Here is a 13,401-nt window from a genome sequence, read left to right on the forward strand (position 1 = left end):
CGGTGGCCAATATGTTTTAGAATGACATTAGGAATACATCAGAAAATTCCAAAGAAACTCATCATAAAGTCTAACGGCTGTGATGTCAAAACTCATCTCATATTTTCATAAGGGGAAATGCAGAAACGCCCGTGTACCGTGCACGTTAAAGAACCCCAAGTGGTCGAAATTAATCCGGCGTCCACCACTACGGCATGTCTCAATCAGATCGCGGTTGTGGCACGTAAAACCAAAGAATTTCATTTTCTGAGTGACCGTCTGTGATATAGAGCAGAAAACTTACTACATCGGCGATGTCCACAGCGCAGTTTCTCTTGTTCTCTTAATCTTTATATTCGGTTTTCCCTTTCCCCAGTGAAGGCTAGCCAAACGGGCTAAGTCCTGGATAACCTCCTTCTCTTTCATTTACCCTTTGTTCTGTCTCTAGCTTTTCTCTTGAACAGGGAACTTGACAAAACACTATGGTAACCGATTAATAAATGTAGTTATTGTAGAAGCAATGTTGTACTTACAAGTCGCGTCATCTGTCTGGCAGTCAACTCTTACTGCTGGGCTAACCTGAAACCGTAGTATCGCCGTTGATACAATCATGATGACATTAATGCTGGCAGCTGTGTCGCCGCATGGCTTCGTCCGCATCCGGTTTACACGGGTCAGCATGATTTAAATGGTTCTAGTTTTGTTACGGTTCGGAAGCACCGTGTTTTTAGTTTGACGTTTACGCTCCGCTTAGACCAACGTATCCTGACAACGTTACCACACAGCTGCAGCGGCTGTCCGCGCCAAGTGCTCATTATTCGAGCACCCGGCAGAACGTGCTCGCTCTCTATCTTTGCAGCCTAGTTGACTGCGTACAGTCTGAGGAAAGCAATGCTAATATTAAACGCTGACTCAAAGCACATCACGCCGTACGGCGTGTGAGCGGCAAAACTCCTTTTCGCATAAGGTGTTCTCGGGCGTAACAAGAAGGCGGTTATACATGAAACCACTTTAGCTCGCCGCTATGTTTAAGGGCTCTGGCAACAGGAGCGTCTACGGGGATGTTCGCAGACTCACTAAGCTTCGCGTTTCTTGGCTGTGCCTCGCAGCCCTCCTCGATGTCCCCTGGCTGGCATTCTTTCCAGTTCGACACGTCTCCCTGCGCGCGCCTGCGTGGCTGGTGCAGCAGCAAAGCACGGAGCGAGCTGCCATCACGGTGTGCTCGCCAGCAAGTACAAACGCGCGTATATTTCACTCTTTATGATCCACTCTAATAAATTATCGCAATGAACGTATCCAACGATTAAAGCAGCGGCGATAACATAATGCCCGCCATCGACGTTTCGTGGTCACCGCTTTTCGGCCCCTCGCGAAGAAGCGAGACTAAAAATTGCACCGGCTACAAGCGCGATCCATGCGAGCTAAATATACGCGTCCATGCGCAGGCGTATATGTGCCGCACATATGGCACAGCGGCAGCGCGAGAAACACGCCAGTGCCGGCTCGAACCAGCCCAAACGTCAAAGCCGGCCGGTGCAACTAATGAACCGGACAAACTGCTGGGCTCGCCTTTCCCCTCGATTAGTCGGAAGAAAAACGCGCTCGCAGTGCTCAAGCTCTTTCATCGCTCGCTCTTGGTTCTCTTTGATCGACCGCCGAAAGCGAAGTAGACACCCATTTCCGAGCACCAGATCGAAGCTTCGTAAAAACATGCGCGCACGTGCAAATGCGCGACGGCGAGCGATCGATGCATCGAGGATGGCGCGCGTCTATATTCAGCGCCTTGCTCGTCGCGTCGTTAGCGAGAATAAAAAAGAAAGAATTCGCATCCACTGCGCGCCACTACAGGGGCACACGCACTACAGCAGCAATAATGAAACGCAGGGTAATTTGAGGCCACAATGAGTACGAGGAAGAACATGGCGTCTGGAAAGGAGTGCCAGCGCTAAGGTTCGTCAATGACATTCTCGGCTTAAAATGGCTTGTCTGGATCGGTAGGCCGACTGGCTTTGGGGGCCCACGGTAAATCCACAAATGAGGCATGACATGGCTTGGGCCTCGTTTGAAGTCCGAAAAACGCAGAGTAAAATTACTTTTGTGAGGAACATGGATCAAAATAAAAGGGCGGCTTAATGTGAACAAGTACCTGAAAAGCGTGGACACAGAATGGAGGAAGAGGTCAAGAAAGTTGGTAACCAAGTACAGAGTCATTGAAAGTGTAAATAGGTAATCAGGAGTCCCCAAAAAGAAAGTGAGAGAAACAGAGTGTGAATTGGATGCAAAGAATGAAAAAAAAAAATGACAATGGAGATTGACAGGAATCAGAAGAAAGGAATTAGCAAGAAAAATCTGTACGATAACACGAAGACAAGTTTTTTGCTAATTGAAGATCAAGTTGGTTGCCTAAGGACAAAAAACATCCCGCAGCAAGCCTTCGCAATAAGCTGAGGTATACGCTGTAGAAAAAATCCGGAGACCACTGAGCACATGCTAATACAATGCAAAGGGATTCACCCAGCGAGAGCAGTAAGCAACGTGCACCTCCAAGAAGCGCTTCCATATAAAGTGGACAGAAGCGTCAACCGGTCAGCCGTCGAGATAAGCAAGAGCAGCGAACAGTATTGGAGCGAAAAAAGGCAGAAAGGAAATTAATACGACGGGATCCGTTACAGGCGTAGGTAGTGAAACAAGCTAGACGGAGAGGTTTCGGGGATGAACAAAATAAAAGATTATGGAGATGTATATAAATGCCACAGTGGAAAGCATGTATAGCATACCCGATAAGCAGGCTAGGTGGTCAAGGGTGAATAAATCGTCACCACCATCACGGCAGCTGTCTGTGGCACTCGCGCCGCGTTCTTCTCACAGGCGTGAGTCTCGCTAGCATTCAATAACATTGCCCTTTCACGATATACGACTATAATGGGGGCGTGGAACCGGTAGTGCTATGGCAATGCCGCTCACGCATGTTCTGCTTCTCGTGCAGGTTGCATGTAGTTCCAGAGCGCTTTCAACAGGCCACGAATGCGACAACCACAGGATTATGGCCAACATCACCGAAGTATTTGCATGCAACAGCGACGAAATCTTCAACGCACGCGATCGTGGGCCGGTGACGTCTACTCCAGTGGAATCTGGCATATGTCCAGCCACAGTCAACGAACCATGGTTCACAGCCACTATCACCGGCCTACAAAAGGCGGCAGACTGCAGTGTCCCTCTGGGGCGTGGAACCGGCAGTGCTATGGCAATGCCGCTCACGCATGTTCTGCTTCTCGTGCAGGTTAGTGAATGTATACCATGTAGAACATTTGCAGTTCTTATCCTTCCGGCTCCACCCCGTATCCTGTATAACTGTGTACGTATGCATTCCGACGCCAGAAACCGCGCAAGGCATCGCATTTTGTTGTTGCATCGTTATGCCTTTTATTTCTTATTGTTAATACTCTGTGGTGATATTGAAATGAATCCCGGCCCTAGCACTGATGTGACACTACAGAAAATTTTGGATGGGCAAAATGTGATTGTTCGAAAGCTTAATACTATTGAGGCGAATCAAGCGGAACAGAAGGCAGCTATAAATTATTTGACTTCACGTGTGTCGTCAATTGAAGTAAAAATGTCAGTATTACCAAACTTAGAATCCGCCGTTACTGAGTGTATCGCACACTTATGACGCTCAGCACGGGGTGATACAGCTACTCCAAAATAAGGTTGATGATCTTGAAAATCGTAATAGGCAGCACAACCTCGTGTTCTACGGCATACCTGATACAAATATTCGCGAATCTTTGTCATCATCTGAATTGCTTTTGAAGGAAGCATGCGCAACAAAATTGCAAGTTAACCCTGAGTCGATCAAAAAAGCCCATCTACTTGGAAAATTTCGAGAAGGGAAAACGCGACCCTTGATCGCAAGGTTTGGGTCTCTGAAAGAAAAACATTTGATTTTAGGAAAGGCCAAGAACTTGAAAGATACAGGTATCAGTATGTCGGAAGCCTTTTCCGAGCCAGTGCGCAAGAGAAGGCGAAACCTGTGGCGGTTTGCTCAGGAACACAAAAGTAAGGACGCAAGTGTGCAATTAAGGCATGACATACTCTACATAGACGGCATCAAGTACACCTATGATGACCTTTCAGACAAGGTTGTGCCGTCCAAATGACCCAATAAGTCCTTATCGACTTCACTTTCCTTTTTGGTAGTCAACTGTAGGAGCATTAAAAACAAAGTTGATGCTTTCAGCAATTTAGTGCACATGGTCAAACCTAGTGTAGTTATTGGCACCGAATCATGGCTCAATGAAGACGTAGCAAGCTCTGAAGTATTTCCTGATAACTTTACAGCTTATAGAAAAGATAGAAATTATCACGGAGGTGGTGTATTTATCTTGGTAGACCAGCGCATCCCTTATACACGCGTAAATATTATGGAGGATAGGAGTGAAGCTGTTTGGTGTTAGCTGAAGCTCCCGAAAGGCAAACCCCTGTCAGTCTGCTCCGTTTACCGGCCACCAATTGGTTCAGCCAGAGAATTGTGTCATTTCACTGCCACAGCTACAAAAATCACATCCGATTGTGGGTGGGGACTTTAATCTACCTAATCTCAATTGGAATGAACAGCCGATAGCCTCTGGAAGCTCCCCTAGCTTCACATCTGAAATTGCCGATTTCATGAACCTCCTTTCATTAAGACAAACTGTGCTGAAACCTACGCGTCGAAGTCATATTCTAGATCTTTTTTTTCACAAATATGTCAGAAATGGTCCAGAACACTGAAATATTGCTAGGGATAAGTGATCATGACGTCGTGCTAAGCGAAATAAATATGAAACATGTAAGCGTTTACAGTGAGAAGAGTCGGTGCATGTACAATTACGCCAAGGCTGATATCCAAGCAATCAATACTTCACTGGAAGCATATTTCGTTGTGTTCGAAACACTTGCGGATTATTCTGTGGAAAACCTATGGGTTCTATTTAAAGAAAAAATCTTTGAACTGCGCAACCGGTTTGCTCCGTCATGGGTATTGACTAGAAGGCGTAATCGAAGTAAGCCATCGTACACTAAAGAACTGAATGTTTTAGTGAAGCGTAGGCAAAGAATTTACCGTTCATTTAAACGACACCCTTCTAAAGAGAACTTTTGTAAACTAAAACTGGCAACGCGGGAAGTGAACAACGCTACAATCCAAAAATCAGCCTACTTTAAAACAATAGAAAGTAAGATAAAGCGAAGTCCGAAGGAACTTTGGAAGCATATAAAACGAAATAAAAAATACAACATTTCTAACCCCGCTTTGACCGATGGCGATGTTACAATTTGCGACGCCACAGAAAAGTCCAAGTTTTTCAATCTTTGTTTTACATCAGTGTTCTCTGCCCCAACAGATTCTCGGAAAGATCTGAAATTGTTGAAACACGAATGCACACCCATGCCTAAAATAGTGATCGAAGCTTGGGAGATTGAATTACTGCTTCGTGATTTAAATTGTGCAAAAGCTGCGGGCCCTGACTGTTTACCCAATTTTATGTTGAAGTCTTGCTCTCATATAGTGTCAATGTATTTGAAAATTATTTTTGAGAAGTCCTAGGAACACAGTTCACTTCCGGCTGATTGGAAAATGGCATCGGTTGCTCCTATACATAAAACTGGCCCTCGCAACATTATTAATAACTACCGTCCTATTTCACTAACTTCTGTGTGCAGTAAAGTTCTAGAGCATGTTTTATATACTGCAGTAGTCAAACATATAGATAGTAATTCTTTATTTAACTCAAATCAGCATGGATTTAGGCGAGGATTATCATGCGTCACACAACTAGTAGAGTTCACACATGTCTTAGCGGCAGCTCTGGACGACAAATCATCGGTCGACTGTATTTTTCTTGCCTTTCAAAAAGCGCTCGACACCGTTTCACATTACCTGTTACTGCAGAAACTAACCTGTTTTAATATTAATCCCAAAGTTATTGCGTGGATCGCCGAATATTTACGCGAGAGGCGACAATATGTAGTCGTAAACGGCGAACAATCTGCAATAAGTAATGTTACGTCAGGGGTACCTCAGGGATCAGTTCTGGGGCCCCTTCTCTTCCTACTTTATATCAATGACATTAATGAAAATGTACAGTCCCATATTAGGTTATTTGCAGATGACTGTATATTATACCGTAAAGTTACATGTGAAAGTGACTGCTTCATAATTCAAAACGACTCATATGCCATACACGAGTGGTGTGAGCGATGCGAAATGAAACTGAATCTCGAGAAAACGGTGTGTATGAGGTTCTCCAGAAAAAAAAAATCCTGGAAAGTTTGAATATACGATAAACTGCTGTCCAGTAAAAATGGCGTGTGAATATAAATACCTAGGCGTTTACTTTTGCCCCTCTTTATCATGGAATCGGCATGTGGATTATACCGTAGGCAAAGCTTGTCGGAGCTTGGGATTTTTACGGCGAAATACACGTGCGTTTCCACAACAAACCCGGGAGTTACTATATAAGTCATATGTAAGATCTGCGCTCGAATACCCATGCTCTGTGTGGGACCCTTCATCAATAACCAACAAAGAAAGACTAGAAAATGTTCAGTCCATGGCGGCAAGATATGTACTAGATATAGAAATGTATGACAGGCAGTTTAGTGCAACTAAATCTAAGGCAATGTTAAACTGGCAATCTCGAAGAGCGCCGTTTCGACTGAAGCTTTTACACAGCACATATCACTCTCATACTCGAATTCCGCGTGACGTGTACATAAACCAGCCTCACTACACATCAGCACGCAAAGATCATGAACAGAAGATAAGAGAATACAAATGTAATACATCGGTCTTTAGCACCTCTTTTTTCCCAAGAACCATCAGTTAGTGGAACCAACTTCCTTCCTCAGTTGTAGGAATTTCTTGTCCTAACAAGTTCTTTTCTGCATTAAAAGCAATAGAATCTTTTGATCCCTAAGGCTTGATAAATATCCCGTGTACGTCTAGCAATCATCATGACCTATAAGCAATCCCAGCTGCAAATGACATTTTCATTTAGTCCCTTTTTTTTCACCTTGTCGTACTGTATCTTAATCACTGCATTGTTTCTTTTTTTTTTGCAACGTATTATTCGATTTTTTTTTTTTTGCTTTTCCATTATGAGTCTCTGTAATCATTGTGCTTTATGTACTTTTTTTTTTCAAATGTGACATGTGACCTCTGCAACGTGCCTGTGTCCGACATGGCTGCGTGCAACTTAGCTGTGTGCTTTTTCTTTTGTCGGCCTATAATAATGTGTTGTTGACTTGCACAAATTTATGCAAACCTGCAATTTTGAAGCTTGTTTTTCATCTGTACCCCCCCCCCCCCTGTGATGCCTGAATGGGCGCTGTGGGTACTAAATAAATAAATATAGCACTGGACAACCACCGACCGCGGCATCAGCCCGACGCATGCGCCAACAAAATAATGAAAGTGTAATGCCACCATCCTGGGATACAGAATATTCTCAAGGTACCCATTGAACAAAACCGTGCCCGCTCACGATATACGCCTATAATAAAGCACTGGACAACCACCAACCACGGCATCAGCCTGAAGCATGCGCCAGCAGAATATTCAAAGTATAATGCCACCATCCTGGGATACAGAATATTCTGAAGGTACCCATTCAACAAAACAGCGCTCTTTCATGATATACGCCTATAATATAGCCCTTGTAGGAGTTGGAGGAAATCCCACCGCTAGCAACCAGCTGTAGGAGTTGAGGAGGACTTCGAGATGAAACACTTGGGAGGTTTATTTACATTATTTACAGTGAGAGTCAATTAACAGTCTTAGAGTCATTACGGGGCGGCAGCAACTCGGACGCTGTGGCCCGTCGCAAGAAGTTCGAGAGCGATGAGTCAAGGAATACTCTAGGTATCCTCTGGAATCTCTAGGAATGCTCACCTGCTGCTCCCGGTCTGCGTCTTTTAAGCCCTTCGGTGTCTTGGCTTAAAACGACGTTCGGCCAATGGGCGAGCCCGCTCAGATGACGCCATTTTCGGCCAATGGTAGGCGCCCGTGCGATGGTGTCATACCCGGCGAAGAGAGTCGCCGCTTGGTCCCCCTGCGGTCCTGCCTTGCTGACTTACAACTCGCCGTCACAATAGCCATAGTGGGGGCGACGGCGGACCAAGGCGGGCAGAATTTCACGGTGTCTTACTTCTCACTGCGGTCTTGCCTCGCTAGCTTGCAACGCGTCGGCACAATGGGCGTATGAAGGCTACGCTGCCACGCCTTCCCGGTACATCACAGCCGTCTTGCTTCGGGACCCACTTTACTTGCAACAGTGCCGTGCTATCCCCTCGCTTTCTGGAACAGTCAAGCATTGAATAGCTCCACCGGCGGCGTACGAAGTGGGGGCCTTCAACTTGTTTGCACGTGCGCGCCTCTGGATTGTGGCATCCGTGTTTCTGCGCTCCTTACTTAGCTGTGGTGCGATTCGATGTGGTCTGGGGAACTCGAAGTAGGCTCAGGAAACGGCCCCGTATCTAACACCCTGGACAACCATTGACCGCGGCATCAGCCCGAACCATACGCCAGCAAAACAAAGTGTAATGCCACCATCCTGCGATAAAGAATATTCTGAAGGTATCCATTCAAAAATATCGTGCCCTTTCACGATATACGCCTATAATATAGCACCGGACAAACACCGGCCGCGGCATCAGCCCGAAGCATACGCCAGCAAAATAATCAATATGTAATGTCACCATCCTTCGATAAAGAATATTCTGAAGGTACACATTCAAAAATTGCCCGTTCACGATATACGCCTATAATATAGCACCGGACAATCACCGGCCGCGGCAACAGCCCGAATCTCACGCCAGCAACATAATCCAAGCGTAATGCCACCATCCTTCGATAAAGAATATTCTGAAGGTACACATTCAAAAATTGCCCTTTCAGGATATACGCCTATAATATCGCACTGGACAGCCACCGACCGAGGCACCAGCCCGAATCTTACGCCAGCAACATAATCCAAGCGTAATGCCACCATCTTTCGATAAAGAATATTCTGAAGGTACACATTCAAAAATTGCCCTTTTAGGATATACGCCTATAATATCGCACTGGACAGCCACCGACCGAGGCACCAGCCCGAATCTTACGCCAGCAACATAATCCAAGCGTAATGCCACCATCCTTCGTTAGAGAATATTCTGAACGCACCGCCTTCCTATAACCAATGTACAATGATCTCCACAAACCTCTACACAATTTATCTAGGTTATTCCAGCAGAAAAGTGGCACCTTTCGCCAATATTTCATTAGCCTAAAATTAGCGTGCGCTTATGATCGAGACATATATAATGACTGCGGCAGTCACTGACATTTATCTAATTAGTGCAAATGATCGTGCAAATTTAGGTATTCTTTGTCAGTATAGCTTTGTGTGACCCCTAAAGTCATGCAATCGGGTAGCCATCATAGACTTGGCACTCTTTATATATAGCTGCACATTTTTAACAAGCGCCTGCAGCAGACAGCACAATTTTCATCCTTGAGCCAAAATACTCCGTGAGGCAGCGATTATAACGACGAGAAATCGAAATCCTTAATAGAATCATTAACATAATTGCACGAAATAATTCGAAATTAATTATTTATGGTACATATTTAAATCTACAAATAGTAGCCGGTAGGCATATGCACTTAGAACGAATTCTCAGGACTAAACCAGTTTCAAGATATTGACTCACATTCAAGATATTTCAAGGTATTCTACAAAATGCATTGGCTTTCCAGTTATTTTTGTGCTGCAGTGCATAAAACAGCGTTCTGTTTAAAAAGTAAGCGGAGCAACAGTGCTCTGTTACCGCAAGTTTGAAATTCGTTTTAAATCGATATGCCTTGCATATTCACTAGCTACAATTCGTAGACTGAAATATGTGCCGCAAAGTAATAAGCTAAAATACCTCTAGTGTAATTGTTAATTATAGAATGAAGGACTTTAATTTCCCGTAGAAGTAATGAACGGCTTATCGAGTAATTTAGCTCAAGGGTTAGAGCTATGCTATTTGAAAAAGTATTTTTTTCTCTAAAATTTGGTGCAGCCTACAAAAATACAGCATATTATCAATCTTGTAGAGTAATTGAGAGGGAACATTGTTTTAAATTTACAACACAGCTTTATCAGCAACAGTTAAATTATCCGTGGGCCCTTTGTAGACGTTGCCCTAAGCTACGCAAGGCTTCAGACTCTTTATTTATTTGCTTGTTTTTTCACATGCTGCTTGGTTGAGCTCCTTGAAAAGGAAATTACTTCTCGTGATAAAAAAATCTGGCAAGTAATTACGTTAATTCAGTGCAGTACTTGGAAGCCAATTTGTGGCACGCTGCTGGCCGCAGTACGTAGGCTGCCTAAAACTTGTGAAGGCATGCACATTGTGCTAAACATAGCCTGCTGCTTTCGACAGCAGGAATGAAGCATCAGGAACACGCGAGCGCGTGTCTCATGCTTCAGGCCGCGCCATGTACGGGAAGCAGCACAAACTAAACGCAGGGCGGCGCATGCACCGAATTCAAGGTGTGTTCAATTCCGAAAAAGGTGCACGGCACCAGAAACGAAAAGGTGCAGGGGGTGCCAGTTATGGTGCGCCGGGCTGCACCCACCCGCTGCAAGGCTTGCACTGCACCCTTGCCTTGCACCCCGTTCAACCGAGCACAGGAGTGCACCTTGGGGACGGCTAGGTGCAGTGCAGAGAAAATTGGCGTCGACACTCTCGACGGTATACGGCAGCCAGACCCAAGAGGCAGCACAGGCGGGCGTGCGCCGCCCCTTCCCGTGCATGCGCGGAGCCATGCGCTCGCGTGTAGAGTGGACCGAACTATGATCGCCAGCCACAAACCATTACAATATAAATGCTTCTTGCATTTCATATTGCGAAATTGTGCTTTTTCGATTCCTGGTGTAGTCAAAATTTTTGTTCCGAGCATCAGTGTAAGGCAACAGACTCCATGCACTAATGAGAAGCTACTGCCTGCTACAAGGCCATTTTGTGGGCTTTGGCTGCTACTACGAGGTAAACAACACCGGGTTCAGAAATAAGTATGCCTGATATATGCTGTATTCGCTTGCTAGTCTTGAGTTACACGTCATTTGGTTGGCGAGTAACGTCATGCTGTGGCCGGTAACGAGCGTCTGAGAAAAACGTTCCCGGATGTACTAAGGGTTCCCTATCGCCGCAACAGGAACTTTAAAGACGTGTTAGTGCACGAAAAAGTCAGCGAACATCATTCCCCTGTAATATGAGCATGTTGTCGCCCCAGGTGCAAAACCTGTAGGCACCTTAAAAATGGCATTAAAATTAAAAGCGCTGCAAATAGTTTTACACACGAAGTCAAATCTAGCTTCACATGTACAAGTCTGGATGTGATTTATATGCTTGAATGTTCCTCCCGTAAGAAACAATATAACGGTGAAACGGGACAATAAATTAAACGGACATCGTGCGGACAAAGCTAAAAAGCTTCCCAAAGCAGTCGCCGCGCATTTCAACCAACCAGGTCATAACTTTGACGAACTTAAACTCTACATCTTACAGTCGAATTTCCGTTCTGAATGAGAAAGGAAATACAGAGAATCATACCTTATCTTTAAGTTCAAACCATTGCAACCAATAGGCATAAACGTTTCAAAGGGAGCTTTAGAATCTATTCGCTATGCTAAACAGCAAGCTATAGGCAACAAAAATAACGTCCAGCGCGAAAGACAAGGACTGCGAAGACGACATACACAGCGCTGTGTATGTCGTCTTCGCAGTCCTTGTCTTTCGCGCTGTACGTTATTTTTGATCATGAATTACCAACTAGCTGAAGCAACCACCCTATATGCAACAACACTTAGTTTGGTTCTTTAGCGGGGTCTTTATTTTCTCCTTGTTTCTGTCGTTTTTTTTTTCTTTTATCTTGTTATTTATTTATTTATTCCATTTCAGTATTTCCTTTCATTTCACGAGCCCCTGTTTCTACCGCTCCTTCTATTATCTCTGTCAGAGACAGGCTGGCCCACGACCCCCAGCGAAGCAGATAAGAGATCTGCTGTGCACGCCATTGACACGCTGGCTCACACAGGGGCGTTGACACGTGACTGACAGACGACGGCGTCCCTGACCTTGTGCACAGTACTCCTTTATTCTCAATTCGACACGCTCGCCGCTACTACACCTTCGCTCGTTGCCGCACCCACCCCCTTACGCCCTCTCCCCTTTAGAAGAACCCCACCTATATATAATGTGGCGAGGAAAGCATATGTCGCCTTGCGGAAGTCCACTTGTCGAAACGTTGGCTCCTGCTTTCACCTTGTTGTCCTTTTGCTTAAAGTCATTTGTTTGTAGGCTGTAGCAGATGAGATGAATGTTTGTTCATATTTGCGATTCAGCATAATTGGTTCAAACACAAAGGAACACACTACATGAGTTTGGCTAATCTGTGCTGTATCTCATGTGTTACTCTTCTGCCCCAACAGAGTCTGCACCAAGCACATATTTGTCCTCATCACAGGAGCCCCCACCTACACCAACAGGAAGGGGCTGGAGCTGAATTGGCAAGGCTTCCACACCACAAACAAAGATGCGGATCCAGAAGTATTTGGAAGAGATATAATGTTTACTGGAGACTGTGTCAAGACTGAAAAGAGGCTCATCCATCATTCCACCAGCGCGTTTATTGGCCGAGTTATCTAGGTATTTCTACAAAGACTTTCTAGAAATTGTTCTTGTTCAGATGCACCTCTAAGCTCTGAAGAAGCACGGACGGCGCTGGCCAAGAATTCCGCCAGTTTGCCCTTCCTTAATCAGCTTCCTGGCCTTGTCAAATTCGATTTCTGCAAAGTATAAAATTTTCAATCCCCATTATTGTTAGATATCATTATTCTTGCTGATTGAAACACAAAGGTCAACCGATTATTTGCACATACTTTATACTAGTCCCCATCTTATAGCACAACATATCTGTAGCAGTATTTTCTTGCATATGTTGTCATGTGCAATTCCTCTCCTTAAATAGCTGATGTGGCATTGGCATGCGTTTTACATGAACCTTTGCACCATGTGCTAGTAGAACTTGACTTTTCTTAATCTTTTTAAAAAAGCCTGCAGTGCTTGCAGAGCTGAGTGTTTTTCTTTTTTTCTTGAATGCGAGCTTTCTCATTACCTATATTTAATTTCTAGTCTCGTACAGGATTGCTTTTCTTGCTCGATAGCATTGGTTTTTGTGCAAGCTACAATGAAATTATTGATTGCAGAATCTGGTTTTGCTGCTGTCCCACCTGGTTATGTTTGCCGTGTCACCTTTCTCGGATGTGGAGGCCTGGTCAGTTGCATTGGGAAGCAGTCTCTCGAGGTACGCACCTGCTCCTGCAGTCCACACAGTGACATAGATTT

The 13,401-nt window shown here is 44.8% G+C and overlaps 1 protein-coding gene across 8 annotated transcripts in view; it reads right to left on the minus strand.

The window, feature by feature from the left end:
• The window catches only part of Plc21C (Phospholipase C at 21C), a 546,034-nt gene that overhangs the window by 465,154 nt on the left and 67,479 nt on the right, over positions 1–13,401 (minus strand). The gene's annotated exons all lie outside the window — the stretch shown is intronic.

The sequence above is a fragment of the Dermacentor andersoni genome, chromosome 7 (assembly GCF_023375885.2).
Source record: "Dermacentor andersoni chromosome 7, qqDerAnde1_hic_scaffold, whole genome shotgun sequence".
Lineage (NCBI taxonomy): Eukaryota > Metazoa > Arthropoda > Arachnida > Ixodida > Ixodidae > Dermacentor > Dermacentor andersoni.